Here is a 17454-nt window from a genome sequence, read left to right as displayed (position 1 = left end):
AGTTGGTAATCCATCCTCGACTGAACACAAATATCTCTTCGCAACACAGTGCGAACAGAAAAACTTCTTGGCGTCCCGAAAACAAACCGTTTTCACGAAGCACTATCCAGCAAGACGCGCGAAAACAGGGAAAAAAGAAGTTCTCCATCGACGAAAACACGCGCGAAACCGAGAACAAAACCTATCCGTCGACGCAACAACGATCCATCCTGCTTGGGCTTCACGGAGCACTACTCAGCAAGACGATTGAAAACAGGGGAAACAATTTTCTCCGACGACGAAAACACGCGCGAAACCGAGAACAAAACCTATCCGACGACGCAACAACGATCCATCCTGCTTGGGCTTCACGAAGCACTACCCAGCAAGACGCTTGAAAACAGGGGAAAAAATTTTCTCCATCGACGAAAACACGCGCGAAACCGAGAACAAAACCTATCCGACGACGCAACAACGATCCATCCTGCTTGGGCTTCACGAAGCACTACCCAGCAAGACGCTTGAAAACAGGGGAAAAATTTTTCTCAGACGACGATGAAAACACGCGCGAAACCGAGAACAAAACCTATCCGACGACGCAACAACGATCCATCCTGCTTGGGCTTCACGAAGCACTACCCAGCAAGACGCTTGAAAACAGGGAAAAAAAAAATTCTCCATCGACGAAAACACGCGCGAAACCGAGAACAAAACCTATCCGACGACGCAACAACGATCCATCCTGCTTGGGCTTCACGAAGCACTACCCAGCAAGACGCTTGAAAACAGGGGAAAAAAAAAAATTCTCCATCGACGAAAACACGCGCGAAACCGAGAACAAAACCTATCCGACCGAGGTCCAAATACGCGTATCTGTCAAAGGATACAAACTCTAGTGGAATTAAATGGTATAGTACTAAATTCGGGTTTTTCATGATTTTAATGTTATTGGTATTTTTCAGAGACCAGACATTTTCTGATGGCAGGTCTAACATTTTTTTCGGAGATTCCTCGTGATGACAATACGCCCGGTTTTACTCTATAAAATTCTTCATGGTTTTCTCTAGGAACTTCATCGGGATTTCATCTAGGGTTTTTCCGAAGATTCCATCAGGTTTTGCTTCAAAGATTTTATACAATGATTCTTTCACAAATTTCTCTTGGAGTTTGTCGTTCATCTCCATAATTCCAGATGTTCTTAAAAAATCAGATTTTTTTTGAATGGTTTCCAGTTGGAGCTGCCTGACAGCTTAACTTGTCAAGGCTGAACCCTCGGTCTGGCTTTTGCCAAGTTTCTCCTCTACCATGATCAATACTCAGACGGACTAGGCTATGGTGCCCGCATGAACACTGTTTTTTATTAGTATTGTGACGTGGTAGTTTTTGAAAAATACCCATATTCCCTTGCTTCTGAGAAAAGGAAGTATTGTGAAAATCTGCAGCTCCATCAGAATTTGTTTGAAATAGTAGTGTAGTAGTGTCATTACTAATACTGTCTAGTCAAAATGGTGTTTTGAATAATTTGTCATTTAAGTGCTATTCTGATTATTCCTGTCTTTTACGTAAGATTAGTGGCCTTAATGTCAATTGTCGTGAAGTCTTAACAAAATTGGACTGTTTAGTAGTAGTTCTAGTTAATATCATTTTTTATTGTTAAAAGTATTTATTGGTCATTACGTTCATATATCCTTAAAGAAAAAAAGTCACTTTCCTTGTCTGTTCAACAATTTCTCGAACCATGATTTTTGCTCAGAACTTATTAATGGATACGACCAGTAATTTATAGAAGACTGAATATTTATAGTTATAACTTCAGTAATTTTTCAAAAGATTCCTTCAAGGTTTTTTTCATGAGTTGCTTTTAAAAATTACTCGAGAAGATTATTGGTGATTTGATTGAAAAACATATTTTATAAATTTCTCTATGATTTAATCATTATATAAACATTTCAATTGATTACTGCAGAACTGCCTATAGAGATCCTATGAATAATATTCTCAAAAAAAAATCAAAGTAAGCAAACTTTGAAGAATTCGATCTTTTTTCATATGTTTTTCTGCAAAAGACATCGTATTTGGAGGAAGAATTGGACTCTTCACTGAAAGACTGGAGTGATTCAGACTGCTTAGCTAGTACATAAGTACTTAAGCAACTAAGATAGTCATTTATACTACTGTCAGATCAATGAAATAAATGAATAAAAATATGAACTGTGTTCGTCCTAATAATCTTTGATTGTATGCCCATATGTAAAACATTTTCCACATTATCAACAGGAGGTCAAAATAACTATTGGTACAAAAACACATTTTTATTTTTTGTTACCATTAGTCCCAATCGTCAGGTCAATGCGACCAACAATAGCAGTATTGGTGTATTATTGTATTGTAACAATAGCAGCAGCCCTGCATCAAGTAGAATGCTTCACATTACCTGCTACACTACTTCATAACTGGTACGAGGCCACTCTACACAGTAGTTATCATAAATCGGTGTTTTTTTTCGGCTATGTTTCGACGCCTTGATACTGTCAAAGCCACGTAATGCAGTTGCATTCACAAGTTCGTCCTCATCCATCTCTAGATATCAACGAACGTGGTATTTTTATTTGGTCAGGCGTTTTCAGTATATCCCTCGCGGAGCACAACCGTAAAATCATTATATTTTGCCTTTAAATAATCATCAAAAAAATTTATCCGAAACGATTCTTCGTGTGGGTTAAATGAGTTAAAGTTTCCGATTGCATATATTAAGTTTGGATGTAGGACATGTAGTATATAATGGAATTGTCTAATAGGTTTCTTTGCCAAGGTTGCCATTTCACATTCATATATTATGTGGAAATTTCCATTCCGAACAGATCCTAGTTCACCCGGTCTGCTCCGAATCCATAACGGAACCAGACATCTTCAGTATGGCTTTGCTTTTTTCACCGCAGACCACGGAGGGAGGCCACGACTATTAATTTCCTTCATACAATTAAAGTATTTCGCCGACCTCAGCAAAATTAAACAATTGAGAATTAGTTAATTTTAAATACTGAATCTCAGCGAACGTAATCGAGTTCCAGTAAAACATTTACAGTGATTACCGAGGTACTAGCTGTTAGATTCTCGGGAATCTTGATTTTGAAATCTATTTCAAGCGTGTAGCTTTGAGCTTGAGCTTGAGCTTGAGCTTGATTGGCCGCCCGTGGATGCACTCCAGTATCGCCAGATCAGCTGCACTTACACAAGGAACCAACCGAATGACTGCTTGGGACTAACAGGCATCCTCAGTGTATAAGTGCTGGTGATCTTCTATTTTTAGGCAACAATGGCACCTGCCACGTCAGAATGCAGACCAATGAGGGGAAGGGGGAGGAATTGATGATGCATTGAACTGACTCCCACGTAGACCGTATATTCCACTGCATCCACGTCAGTTCATGCGGGAGTGTATGGATTGGGGGAAAGGCATGGCAGAGAGGTTTGCTTTTGTGGTTAGCAGACTGCCTATGTATCAGGCGTAAGAAAGGCGTGCGCGTGGAAGTAGGAAGCGTTAGGGAAACGGTTTATTGTCCGTCTCTGGTTCTAGCGTTTGCTATGAACGAATAGATTGAGTGTGATATATTTAGAATGGAAGATAGAAGCAAGTGAGAGATATACAACTACAAAGTACGAGGAAAGGGACGGGCCTGGGATTGAACCCATGACCTTCTGCATATGAAGCAGAAGCGGTAGCCATCAGACCACCAACCCCGTCCATTTCAAGCGTGTAGCTTTCATCGAATACAAATTCAAATGAATTTAGTTTTGATTGGTTTTTTGTCAAACATAACACTATGATCGGTACCTCATCAGGGTGTATACTCATTTATCAAAATGAAATTCCCTGATATTTCCAGGTTTTTTTCAGGTTCTTTCAAATAATTCCAGGTGCAAGAAATACTCTTATTTTATATGGCTTAAACAAACTAATGACAAATTTTAAATGTTTTTTTAAATGTTAATAAATGTTTGTAAATAGCTATTAATATTTACTCTACTCTTTACATTTTTTAATGCAATCTGGAGCTATTACAATATCCAATATTCTAATAATAAGGTGCTAAATATATCTAAGCTTAAATATTATTCAGTTGAATTGTATTTGATCATGATGATGTTTTCTATTTCGTTTGTAAATTCTCTGTTCGTCATTGTGAACTGCGTTGTCGTGCAAAAAGAGGATTATTCATTAATTTCCATGGATTATTTGAACACCTGATATGCAAAATTAATTCTTTTTTTTTATTAGTGACAATATTTTAACATAAAAATTCCGTTTACCGATGTTTCGAGAGTTCTTAATTGAATAATTGTTACGAAATTTTACATCGATAATTGTTTAATACCAGATTGTTTTTGCAAAATTGGATTTTTTTATATCAAATATTTTCCAATAATTTTAAAAATGGTTACAGTAATCAGTAGCAAAGAGTTTGATTCCTCATAGAATCAGATCAGACATTTTTCTGAGAATATTTCTAAAATTATTTCCAATTTTCCGTGACATTGCGACAACTAAAACATTTTGTATAACTGTATGCAATTTCAATGAATTTCTCAAGCAATTTCATCAAAAATTATTTTAGGTATTCGCCCAAAGATTCAGATATAACTTCAAAGATTTCTTTAAGTTAGATAGATGGACAGAATTCCTCCAAGATTATTTTTTATAATTAAAAATACAATCTGGGTTTTTCCAAAGAATACCACAAAAATTACCTCATAGGCTAAGAGATTCTATCAGGAATTTCTTCATATATTATTTCAAATATTCTTCAATAAAGCCCTTAGTCTCCCAAGATTTTAACCGGCAATTCTCCCATAGGTTTTTCTTGAACATTCTCCAAGACTCCCGTTTTAAAACTGTTGGAATATTCAATCAGAAACTTTTCCAGATGCCAATAGGAAATTCTCAGGATTTCTTACAAAAATGTTCTTCAGAATTTCATTAAGATTTTAGCTAGGATTTTTGTTAACGTCACCTTCAGGAATTACTTCAGAGGTTGCTCATAAGATTTCTTTGGGAATTCCTCCAGTAATTCTAACAGATTCCTCAAGGAAGTTTTCAAAGAAAAATTTCAAGCATTCATACAGGAGTTTTTCTACAATGAATGAATGAATTTTTCCCCAAAACTATGGAATTGAAAATTGAAAAAACTCATGACGTATTCCTAAAGCAAATGGTAAACTTGTGTATGTTATTGTGTCAATCTTGATGAATGAGGATTTCTAGAAGAACTCACTCTTGATGAAATTTTAGAAGATTTTCTAGATTTTTGCTAAGATAATAAAAAAAAAACAAATCAATTGAATTTCTTGATAACATATTGCAGAATTTTGTGAAGGAACTTCTTGAAAAACATCAGGCGAAATACCTAAAATATTGTGTAGGAATGATCGATGGATTTCTTGGCATAATTGCTGTAGTGTTATCTGGTGTGGTACATTTAATCACCTTTTGGAGATTCCAACAGATTTGTTGACTAATGTTTGAAAGAACTGCAGTTATCCTGTTTTCCAAGAAAATTTGTAGAGAAACTCAATTATTTACTCGGATAATACCTTGTGGAATTTTTGAAGTAATTCTTTACAGTAACCGTGAATGAAATAGCATAGCAATTCTTGTCGGGTTCCTTGAAAAAAAATCCTTAAACGAATTTTATCAAAAACTCTGGAGTTGACCTTGGCGGGTTTTCTTGGATGAAAATATGTGGAAATCTTTGGAAGATCTTTTAGAGCAACAACTAGAGAAAACTAGAGAGAGTGAAATAGGAAGTCCTAGGCTAGTCTTTGAAAAATTGTTCAATTAACCCATGAGAAAATTACTGGAGGTAGTAATGTTGAAGTGCTCAAGTGAAAAATACTGGAAGTAGTAGTGCTGAAGCAAATTCTGGAGAAATACTTTAAGCATCCTTTGAAAAATTGCTAGAAGAATTGATAGAGGAATCTCTTGAAGAATTTCTGAAGAGAACCCTGTACTAGTACCTGAAAGTATTCCAGATGAAATCTCTGAAAAAATCACTAGGACAATTCATGAAGATTTTCTCGCGAAATATGAGATGAAATTTTGCACTTCAAGCAAAATAATGAAGAAAGGGACTTTAGAGACCCTTTCGAATAAAATAAAGACTGCAGAGACCTTTCATCACAAATAAAGACTTGCATTAATATAGAGAACAAGTTTCCAAAAACAAACCTGCTACCAATCCTACAAATGAGAATCCTTTACTGATCAAATATAAAGATATTAAAAAAAAATAAATCATGTTTTGGTAAGTCGATAAAATTTCATAATCAAAAAGATCCTCACTGAACAGTTGAAATAGTGGTTTGAAAGCGGCGCAGCCGAATTTTTTTCAATTCCAGATAACTTTCCAGCAAATAGTAGTTAGCTCTGGGTTTTGATGCCAAAATTCTTTGTCGCGAACATAATTTATCATACATTACAGACTCAAAATAATTTCCCTGATTGTGATCGCAATTCCCTGAGAATTCCAGGTTTTTTCCAGGTTGAATAAAATTCCCTGATCCAGGTTTTCCAGGTTTTTCCAAGTACACCCGATTCTGTTTTTGCACGGATTTTTTTTACACGGCCGTGCAAAAAAAGTTTCCATACATTTTTTTCGGTCAAAACCTTATTTTTGCATGAAACGTCGAGAAACGGTGTTACTTTTTTTGCACGGTTTTTGAAATTTTGAACTGAAAACTTTTTTTGCACGGTACGCATCCCCCGTGCAAAAACAGAATCGGGTGTAGTAGACAACCTGCTCATGTTGTAGCTTTTGTAGACGAGTGTCCGCCCTACAAGATATTTCTCAATCCAATACTCTGATAGCCCTACTTGTTTTTTCTTTTCTAGAATTCCTGCTCTACAATTGATTTCGTTTTTACCGACCCTAGTCAGCTCACCGAGCTAAAATTATTTGCATGCTCATCAAAAAAATGAAAAAAAGCTTCAAAAAAGTAGTTTATCATTTTTTATTGATACATTTAAAAAATGTTTTCAGTTGCCATATTAACCTGAAAATTGAAAAATGCAAAGTTTGTTCCAATTCAAAACCGGACATGAATCTTGTCGAAGCTTCTTACTATCTATGAACCGTCCAATCAGTTCAATATTTTATAGGTAAACTCTTAAAAAACGACGACAACGAATTGGCCAATAAACAGTTTAGATTCCGGCATGGAAACTAGCCCATTCGTCAACTTTCAGGTGAAACGAATTTTATTCACAATACATCCATTTTAAGAGGGTCCACGGTGTATTTGTAGATCTCTAAAGGGGGTAGCAGCTTTAAAAAGATTAAACACCACTGATCTAAATGTAGTTTTTGAAATTTGTAATCTGTTGGTAAAAATAGAAGGGAAGATTTAGTGCTCATTTGAGAAAGGTTTATAGCTCCACTTGATCCTCCTCGTAATTTGCAATTTCATTTCTACTTTATTTACCTCTATAACGATAACCGCTTGCAGTTCGTTAAGCTTTACATTGGGTCAAGGAAATTTAAAAAATAATAATTTAGAAGTTAATCAAAAATCAATTTACATTTTAAGTCAGAGCTGATAGCAACAGGAACTTCAAATAGAACTTTAGGAGACCCTATGCTTGAAAAAAAAGATTGAATAGGAATAATAAAGATACCGAACGGGAACCATACAGAAAACAAGAAAACAGAAATAGGAATTAGGAGATAATATTATTGTCAGAAAATCCGGCTAAAGATTTTTTTAATTATTTTTTTTTTTTTTTTGAGTGTATCATCAGAAACTAATTTAGGTATTAGCCCAAAGAATTGACTTTTTCATGGCCACCATGAGATTTTATTGAGGGTCCAGCAGAAATTGTACTCAAAAAGTTTATCCAGGAATTTTTCCAGGGATTTTTAAACACATTATTGAATAAATCTCTTAAAAATCCGAAAAGTATCGCAAAAACAAATCCTATAGTAATCTGTAGTAAAAATTATGTTTTTATAATGCATTTCTAAGAAAATAATTAGATAAATAATCAATTGAACCGTTGAATAAAATTCTGCATAATTTTCTGGGCGCATTTTATTTTTAAACATTGAACAAAATTACTAAAAAAAATAGTATAGAAATTGTTGGAATATTGGTGGTGTCAACATTTCTGAAATGTTGAAGAAATTTCTAGCTGAATTTCCGGAGAAACCTAATGAACCTAACCTAATATTGAGGAATTCTTGGAAGAGTTCTTAACAGTTTTCCAGGAATAATTCCTGGAAGAAATATGGAGCAATTTCTGAGATAAATCATAGATGATTTTAAACAGAGATTTATTTGAAATAACTGAAAAAATCGGCGTAGGAAGTTTTGAACGAGCTCCTGTTAAGAACCTTAAGCGAATTTCTTCATACCTCTGGAAAAAAAAGCCATAGAAATTTTCTTGAACGAACTGCAGTAGCTGCAGATCCGCATGTTCCCTTCTACTATTATAATAGTGAAAACAGTGATCAAAAATACCAAAAATCAAATAGAGATTAATAAGGGCTGAAATAGGCATCAATAAAAGAATTCATAGGAGGATTTAGGAGGTAAGATTTTTATTTTTCCAGTATCTTACAAATATTTCTCAAAGAAAATTTTGAAAGTTATTTTTCAATTCCTCGTAAATTTCCAATAATTTCCTAAAGATATTGCTCCAAAGATTTCTTCAGGAGCTCATTTAGTGATTCTTACGGACTTTCTCAGGAATCTCTCCAAGAATTTTGTTTTAGATACCTAGAAGAATTTTTCGAAGGATAATCACAGAAGTTAGCTAAGCAATTCAATCAAGAATTCCACCAAAGATTTTTTTAAGAACATCCTCCAGGAATGTATCTAATGATTCTACCATCGCTTTCTCTAAGACTTCCTCAAAGATTCTTATTTAGAACGTTTTTTAGAATTCAAAACCATTCAAAAACCCTGGGGAAAATGGATTTTCTACAAAATTGATCAAGATTTTTTACGATCTTAACCTCTTTACGGGCAGCTTCATTTTTTACCGTAAAAAAATATTCAAATCGCGATAACTTTACTTAACTCCATTTTTTCACAAGTTCTCAAAAAAACTCTTGTAGTTTAAGAATCCGTGTCGACATTTTATTTTACGTCAATTTATCAGAAAAAAATAAAATGTGGGAAATACAATGTTAGGTAATAATGAGTTTGTCTGAAAAACTCATACAAATCGGTTAATTATTATTGGAGTTATATGAATATTACGAAGCGATGTTTTTTAAAGTTTTATAGATCTTTATTTGGCCAGCGTGGTTCCAGACACATAAATGCTCATAAACTCTCATTGATTTACTGTTTCAAAGAGTGAATATCCTAATGTGATACATATTCTGTAGCCTGAGATATTTACGTGGATTATGGCTACACGTCGGTCCCCAAGGAATTTCGGAATATCTCCGGATCCAGATGATCAATTATCAATATCGACACAGATTTTAAAACTAGGAAAGTTTTTTGAGAACTTGTTAAGAAATGGTGCAAAAATATCGAGAAACAAACATAAATATCGCGTTTAGAATATTTTTTTGACGGTAACAAATGAAGTTGCCGATAGAGAAGTTAATCACACAATTCTCTAAGAATACCTTCAGAAATTTCTCCAGAGGTATAATAAGGTTCCCTCATGAGGTTTTCACAAATTCTCTGAGAAATTTCTCAAGCAAGTCTGCAAATAGTTTCCAGTATTTTTTCCAAAGATGTCTTCAGGAAAATGTCAGAACTTTAGTAAGACATAGAACGGCAGTTATAACTAAGATGTCTCTACGGCACTCGTAGAAAGCACTATGGAAGGTGAAGCATATAATGTTACCTATTTACACTATACTTGATTTCTGTTAATTCTGGACAAACATTTCAAAAGGGCACATCAACATTGGTAAACATTGGCTTTGAAAGACGCTGTTGAGCCCAATTCAACTCGATCACGCACACCAATACCACTATCAGGAAGAGCTAACATCAATCTTTCTGATAGTGGTGTTAGTTTGCGTGGGCGGGCTAAGAAGGGCTCAACAGGAACGTTTCTAAAAAAAGGCTCAAGACCTCTTGGGCCCTTTTCAAATGTTTGTCCAGAATTATTTTTTAAGACTCATACTCTTATTTTCAAATAATTAACGTTTCAATGATTTTCCATAAAACTATGACTATAGTATTGAAATTTTCAAATGATCTTTTGAAGATCATTTTCCATGAAGATTTTACTTTAGAAACTACAGTGAACTCTCCATAACTTGATATTCAAGGGATAATCGATACCTCCCAGTTCTTCTTCTTCCTGGCGTTACATCCCATCTGGGACAGAGTCTGCTTCTCAGCTTAGTGAGCTTATGTGCACTTCCACAGTTGTTAACTGAGGGCTTTCTTTGCCGATTGACCATTTTTGCATGCGTATATCGTGTGGCAGGCACCAAGACACTCTATGCCCTGGAAAGTCGAGAAATTTTCCAACCCGAAAAGATCCTCGACCGGTGAGAATCGAACCCACGACCCTCCCAGTTACAGAACACAAAACTGATGTAGTCATGAAAACCAATATTTGCTATGGTTCTCTAACTCGATATCGAGATACGAAATATCGAGTAAGGGAGAGTTGGATGTACTAGAGAAATTGTTTGTAAGAGCTGCAGCTGATTGAAATGCTGAAGAAATTCCTAGAGAAATTTCTAGAGGAACTCACCCCAGGTCGAAAATATTGAGGAATTCCTAGAATAGTATTTAATATATTTCCTTGAAATTTGGAGGAAATTGTTCATTCATGGGAGTACATGAGAGTGGATGAATTCTTATTTATTATTATTATTATCGATAATAAACGAGACTTTCAGCCGGAGGCTGGTTCGTCTCCATGGATGAATTCTTTTATTAATGCCAAATATTGGAGTAGGTATTCTTCCCGGAAGAAAAAGTCCTTAAACAAATTTCTCCAAAAACGTTTAAATAAATCATTGCGCATTTTCTTGGAATAAGTTCTTTAAGAATCTTTGGATAGTATCCTATAAAAACACTTGGGGCAATCGGTGGAAAAAATAGTAAAAAACTCAAGTTAAAAGCTTATTGAGTGCTTCTGTATTTCCTGGGAATTTTTGGGAGAATAGGTAAAGGAATCACTAGAGAAGTTTTTTAAAGAATCCCTAAAAGTATGCTAGTTTCTAAATAATGTCTAAAAAAATCAATACTAGAATTTCTGATGCTTCTTCGCGGTGAATCTGGCCGAGAAGAAATGTTTGAAGAACCTATGAAATAGTCGCACAATAGTCTCTAAAGTTTCTCTAAAGGTAAATAACTCTAAGATTTGACAGCAGAATTCAATTCAAGCAGAGTATGAAAAAACTGTGACTTTAGAGATCATTTTGGTTAAAATAAAGAGGGATTAGAAACCTTAAAAAAAAAGACTTTCATTAAAAATGAGACCAAGTGACTAAAAAGAGACCTGCTACCAGCTTTATATTAAAGTTATTACCACCATTTACTGGAATTCCATGATTCAATAATTATACATAATTTAATAATTGAATATATATATTATTATATATCACATGAAGATGATCGAAATGAATATTTTTCTGTTCTTCGCGAAGAGCAGGCGGCGTGGATCGTACCGTTCACATTACCAAGCGATGGAAAATCACCCGATGATAGCGTCGGGAGAAACAGCGATCCGAAAATGAAACACGAACGAACGAAGCGCCCGAACGGTTGTTTGTGTTTATTCGCAGATTCTGTTTTGATGCCTACGAAAATTCATCGTGCCTCGCGTTTCCGATCGTTGTTCAGCAACATTGATTAAAATAGTAATAATTCCAAAAATGCTTTGCCAACCGAAGACTGAAAACCCTGTCCACAGCGGGTTTTATTCGACTCACTTCTATCTACGTAACGCTTTACCTTGATTCGTTTCGCTGAAACACCCCGTCGTCACAAAAATTCTCTGACTATGACCCAGATATCATTTCAACGACCTGGTCCACTGGAAACATTCTTGGACTTACGGATTCCGTTCTGAATGGCCACGGAAATTCCCACTTCCGTATTCTATCCCGTTCTCACAATACAACGCAATCAACACTCTTCTTGAGAAGTTCCATCAAGGCAATTTATTGCCCCCGTATACGAACTCAACTCGTGCCTTCACAGCTTCGGATTCTCGTGGCAAAATTCAGTGATGCAGGAGGCAGTCTGGGGCGGGGGGAGTTTGGGGGAGCTCCTTTTCAATGACGTTTGCTTCGGGAATTATTATTCACTGATGGTGACTGGTGCTTCCACTTGCCACTTTGACGTAAAACAGAGAATCGGGAGCCCCTGCGGAGCTTTTTTTTTCTTTAACGATAATGATTTTCCAAACACTCTTGCTTCCAATTCCACTGCGTGATTCGAAAGATACCAAATAGTATGCACTTGACGAACGCCGAATCTTTTTTTTTCTCACCTTTCCCAATGTTGGACGATGAACTGAAAACCCACGACTGCGGAACACTTTTCTCGCAAAGGCTTACAGAGGAAAGCACACAAAGAGTTGCTTCTTCTAGCAAGCTCCGAATCGCTGCTCAAAATTTCCGTACACCAAAACCACGCAGGCAATCAACTGTGGAACATTGTAACCACTCCGTGGCGCATCAGGAACACACAATTTCGGATGATTTGACGGATTTTTCGGGCCACTTTTCCGACGGAACAAAAAAATCTACGCGACGACGGAGGACGACTGGATTGGGCGAGAGATGATGGAAAAACTACTGGCTCCTCGAAAAGTGACAGCGAACATTACGTGGCCAAGGGTAGCACCGTACTGGCGTTTTGACAGCACGGGCGGTGCTAGCGGGCGTTCGTTTGAAATGGTGGGGAATGTGGGGTACGTTCAGAATGGGTGCACCGAGCGAGCGGTCTTTTCTTCTAAAGCCATTTTATTTTTTTTTGCAAATCGCGCGACGACTGGAAGGTTAATATTTTTATTTTATAAGAAAATTTCTTATTAAAAATTTAATATTAAAAAATCGCGGAATTAGGATGGTTAGGATCAATCGTGTTACGCGTCGCTTGCGTAGCACGGTATAGATGCGATGAGCACTTGTTTGGCGTACAATGCGTTTATCGGATAATATTAGGGTAACGGTCGTATTTTGGACCCCCTAAGGATGTGATTTTAGTTTTTTGTCCCAATTAATTAATTGCACAGCGTAACCAAGTCAAATAACATGCTAAAATGTGGAGAAAAACTTCCTCTACGAGATAAAAATGCCCAAACGGTCATGTGAGATCCAAGAAACATCGAAAATAATTGAATTGTGAAGCAGTGTTTTCCATTATTTTGGACACACCAATATATTTTGGACCCTCAAAGTATATATTTTGGACCCCCGGCATTTTTTAACATTTGGCGACAAAGCTCACGGCACTCGTTGTATAATATGCTTACCCATAGTCTATAGATCAATCGATTGACAATGGAAACCCGAAGGAACTCTACGCTTTTAGTTCAGAAACTTGAAAAAAGTTTTTGTTTACATTTGAAAAATTTCTGACGGCTTCAATTTCTGTGCGTAACGTGTTGTAACGGTTGCATGGATGAAGCGATTAAATTAAATTAATTTCAGATAAAATAAACACATTTTCTATGTTAAAACGGTTGATGCAAGTGCGGAATAGTCCAATCTTTCCAAATGGCATGCGAATTGAGTTGGTCTTTCGATTTAAACTGCGAAATTTCTAGGAAAATGGCCCAGGGGGTCCAAAATATATAGAGGTCCAAAATATATTGGTTACCCTATGTATCCGGTAGAAATCAAGACCAACATTTATTCAAAATTATTGTTTTCTCAGGTCCCGTGCGTCTCAGCTAATATGTGAATAGTGCGCTGTGTTCATAAAAATCGTAAGAATGCAGCGCCACACTAAAAATCTGATTTCAAAATGCGGCGAGTTGAGACGCGTCGCGAGTCTCACTGATGGCGCGATCCGGTTTGGTGGTTGTGCGACAATATCGCGAATCCGGTTAGGCGTGAATATATCGAATATATCCCAAGCCCCATTCATTGAATCCCTGTGCAACTTCGATTGCTCTGGTCAATCATGGAGTAGCAACTACAGGGTGGCCACCAAATATTTATTTTGAAATTCCCGCTTTTTTCCCGGTATGATTTTCAGAATTTTCCCGGTCCAATTAAAAAATTGAGGGACCAAAACGCAGAAGGGCGACTCCATGGTCGGATTTTTAATTTAATATAGTAAAAAAAATCTATTTCATGCATTTCAACGGTATTTTAAGGTGTTTTTACCGGCCAATAAGAAAAAATAATATTGTTCGTAGAAGATTGGCTTGTTTTTTTTCTCGCTCCCGTACAATTAATATGGAATGAAAAATGCTGAAAAAACTTAAAAATCGTTTTTTTTTCTTTGGGGTGTCTAGTTAGACGGCTAAGACCGATCACGGTCCATCTCGCCAAAAAAAAATCGTTTTTTTTTTTAAACTAGGTGTCTGTCACTTACGCTTCTGTCACTTGCTTCTAACCACCTTAATTGTGCAAATAGGACGGTTTCTAATTCGACAGGGGTTTGTTTTAAAATCTACCAAGCCATTTATTCATTTAGCTGTTTAGCTATGTAAATTTAGCTATCTATTTACAACAACTAGCTGTCCAGGCGAACATTGTATTGTCCAGTAAGCCAAAGAGGATTTGAGAAAAAAAATCCACGAATTTTATGTCATTTTTGCATTTTCCGTTGTCTCAACTTTCTCGGAGGATTTTCAAGAAGATTATTTCACACAAACACTAAGGCGCACATGTTGAAGCATTTATCTCACCTCACTTACTTAATTTTTAGTCGATTAGATAACTAATTAGATGCTCTCATAAATAAAGCATTGTAGTTAAGAATACTCGGTTTTGTTGATTTATTATTCAGTAACTAGAGATAATTATCATAAAATATTTCGAAACATTCCCAACCGATTTGAAAAATTTCTATGAAGGTTAGTGTAGCAAAGTAGAGTTTTTCTACAAGCATTTAAATCATCAATGTGTTAATGTTATTTGTCCAAGATTACAGATGCTTAATGGCAATATCATTAACCATATCTACTTTCTATAACTGATTTTGATGGTTTGTAGATTTGATGCTTCTTTTTTCAGAATGATTTTCCCGGTAACCATTTCAAATTCCCGGTTTTTCCTGATGGATTCAAATTCCCGTTTTTCCCGCTTTTCACGGTTCGGTGGCCACCCTGCAACTACGAATTCTACAGTCACCTACACTGAGAAACACGGGTAGTCACAGAATTACTAAATTTTAGTAATTTATGACTACTTCCTGTCTGCCTCTCTTTCATTCTGCAGGGAATTTTATTCCTATTTGTCAATACGCCTGGGTTGAAGCATTGCTAAGCTTCAACCCAGGCGAAATGACATTTAGTGTAGAAATTCACAGCAGAATGAAAGAGAGGCAGATAGAAAATAGTCATTAATGCATAAACTTTAGTAATTCTGTGACTATTTTTATTTCTGAGTGTATGCTCATGCTCAATATTCCAAAATTATTGTCTTAGCTACACTGAATTACGGCACTTTACAGTATGATCCGGTGGTCACATATCGTACATACTCCTTATTCATCGATCGATTCAACGCTGATTCCTATCAAAAATGTTTCAAACTGTTTTAAACCTCAAGTACACAACCCCGCCTTTAATCGGGGTACCTTTTGGATTTTTTTTTTTGTATTTTTTCGTAGCTCGCAAATCAACATAATTTTATTTTTGACTAAAGCCTTGGATTATAAATCTAAAACACGCATACTGAAAAACTTTCTATTCACGAGAAATGTTTGAAAAATTGATTTTTTTTTATATCCTGCAAATGCTTGATTCATATTGAATGTGTAGTCTAAAAATACTACTCCAAAACTGCTTTTTCCGTTAGTTACACGGAAAATAAAAAAAAATATTTCAGAAAAAACTAATCATATTTTTAAAAGTACTGTAAAATTTTAAATTTTTAGTATTGCCAAAAATAGGCAGAGCCGTAGCGTGGCCTCACGGCGCCCTTGGCAAACATTCCTTTGGGCGCCCCTAAGTCAATTTTGTTTTCATGATGCAAGTTTGTATGTGACTAAACTTATCGTAAAACACTAGTCAATTATTGTTCTCTGCAAGAAAAATCCACCGAACTTGATTGTGATTGATTGATGAGCAGTGATAATGAAAATCATCAAATGTTACATATTTGGCAAATTTGCATTATTTGCGTTCTTGGAAAATAAAAAAAATCAAGCGGGTGTGGATTTAAAATGAGCGCCGGAATAGGGGGACATGGGGCAAGAGTGCCCCCACTATTTTCACATAGTTCAAATCAATTTTCTGATGTTTAACCCAGGATAAGTATAAACTAAGTTCTAATTAAGGTTTAATTGAGGTGTAAATACTACAGCAAAAAATATTTACTACGAAAAATTTCAAAAATGCCGAATAGCTAACGCGATAATTGAATAATATTACAAGAATGTAAGATTGGAATATAAGGTTTAAATTCCATTTAGTCCAAAATATATTGATTTTTTTTTTTGCACAGTATTAATGATTTACGATTGTATGATCCAACTGCGATGAAATTTTCGCAAAAAGTTCTTTTAACATGGAGTTTTGCCTGAACAAAAATAGTATAACTTAAGGGGCAAAAAGAACACCGCAATTTTCTCATATTAAACCTATGAAGTTTTGCTTTTCTTGTCTAATACTGCAATAAATTAGTGTTTTATTCCAACTAAGTAAAAACAAATATCTCAAACATTCAAAAGTGTTTCTGCATAGTTTTACTATTGTTCCGATAGCCAAATGGGATGAAAATTTATTTTTTTTTGTAATATTACCGTTTTACTATAATGTTAACTTCTATTTTGAAGTTATTATCGGTACTTACTCTAGAATGTACATTTTGGGTAAGGAACTCAGATGGTCTTCTTGCCCTATATGAGTAGCACACTTGCCCCGTGCCTTGTTGAAAATCCTCATAAGAAGAGGTATTTTCAAAAATCGCAAACCAACATGTATTTCTTATTTTACAAAATCCCATCGATTACTTCATTGAGAACAAGAGGTGAGCTTGCCTTTACACGGGAACAATCTTTTAAATTTGTGCTAATCAGCCATGATTAGCCGATAACACTAATCAATACATCTTAAGGTATCCTGCTTGCCCTACCAAGGATGGAAACAGCTCTAGCGACAAACAATACAGCATTTCGGCGGTTAGACAAAGCCGTTATTCTTGCCAAAGCATGATCAAAAATAAATCAATAGAAAGTTCACAAGACAGTTATTCTTAAGAACTGTTGATGATTATCTGAAAGATATTTTGGAGAAATTCATAAGAAAATAATTTTTCATAAGACGCAACTGCAGAAACAACTGAGCACAACATAAACAAAAATGTT

The 17454-nt window shown here is 35.6% G+C and overlaps 1 protein-coding gene across 1 annotated transcript in view; it reads right to left on the bottom strand.

Annotated features, from left to right (window-relative positions):
* LOC5569619 (protein transport protein Sec24A) overlaps positions 1-12786 on the bottom strand; it is a 52490-nt gene extending 39704 nt beyond the window's left edge. The window contains exon 1 of the mRNA XM_001652851.2: positions 12458-12786. The gene's annotated coding sequence lies outside the window, so the exon portion shown is untranslated. The remainder of the gene's footprint in view (positions 1-12457) is intronic.
* Between the last annotated feature and the right edge of the window lie 4668 nt (positions 12787-17454).

This window comes from Aedes aegypti, chromosome 2 (genome assembly GCF_002204515.2).
Source record: "Aedes aegypti strain LVP_AGWG chromosome 2, AaegL5.0 Primary Assembly, whole genome shotgun sequence".
In the NCBI taxonomy this organism is placed as follows: domain Eukaryota; kingdom Metazoa; phylum Arthropoda; class Insecta; order Diptera; family Culicidae; genus Aedes; species Aedes aegypti.
This window is presented reverse-complemented; position numbering and strand designations above follow the sequence as displayed.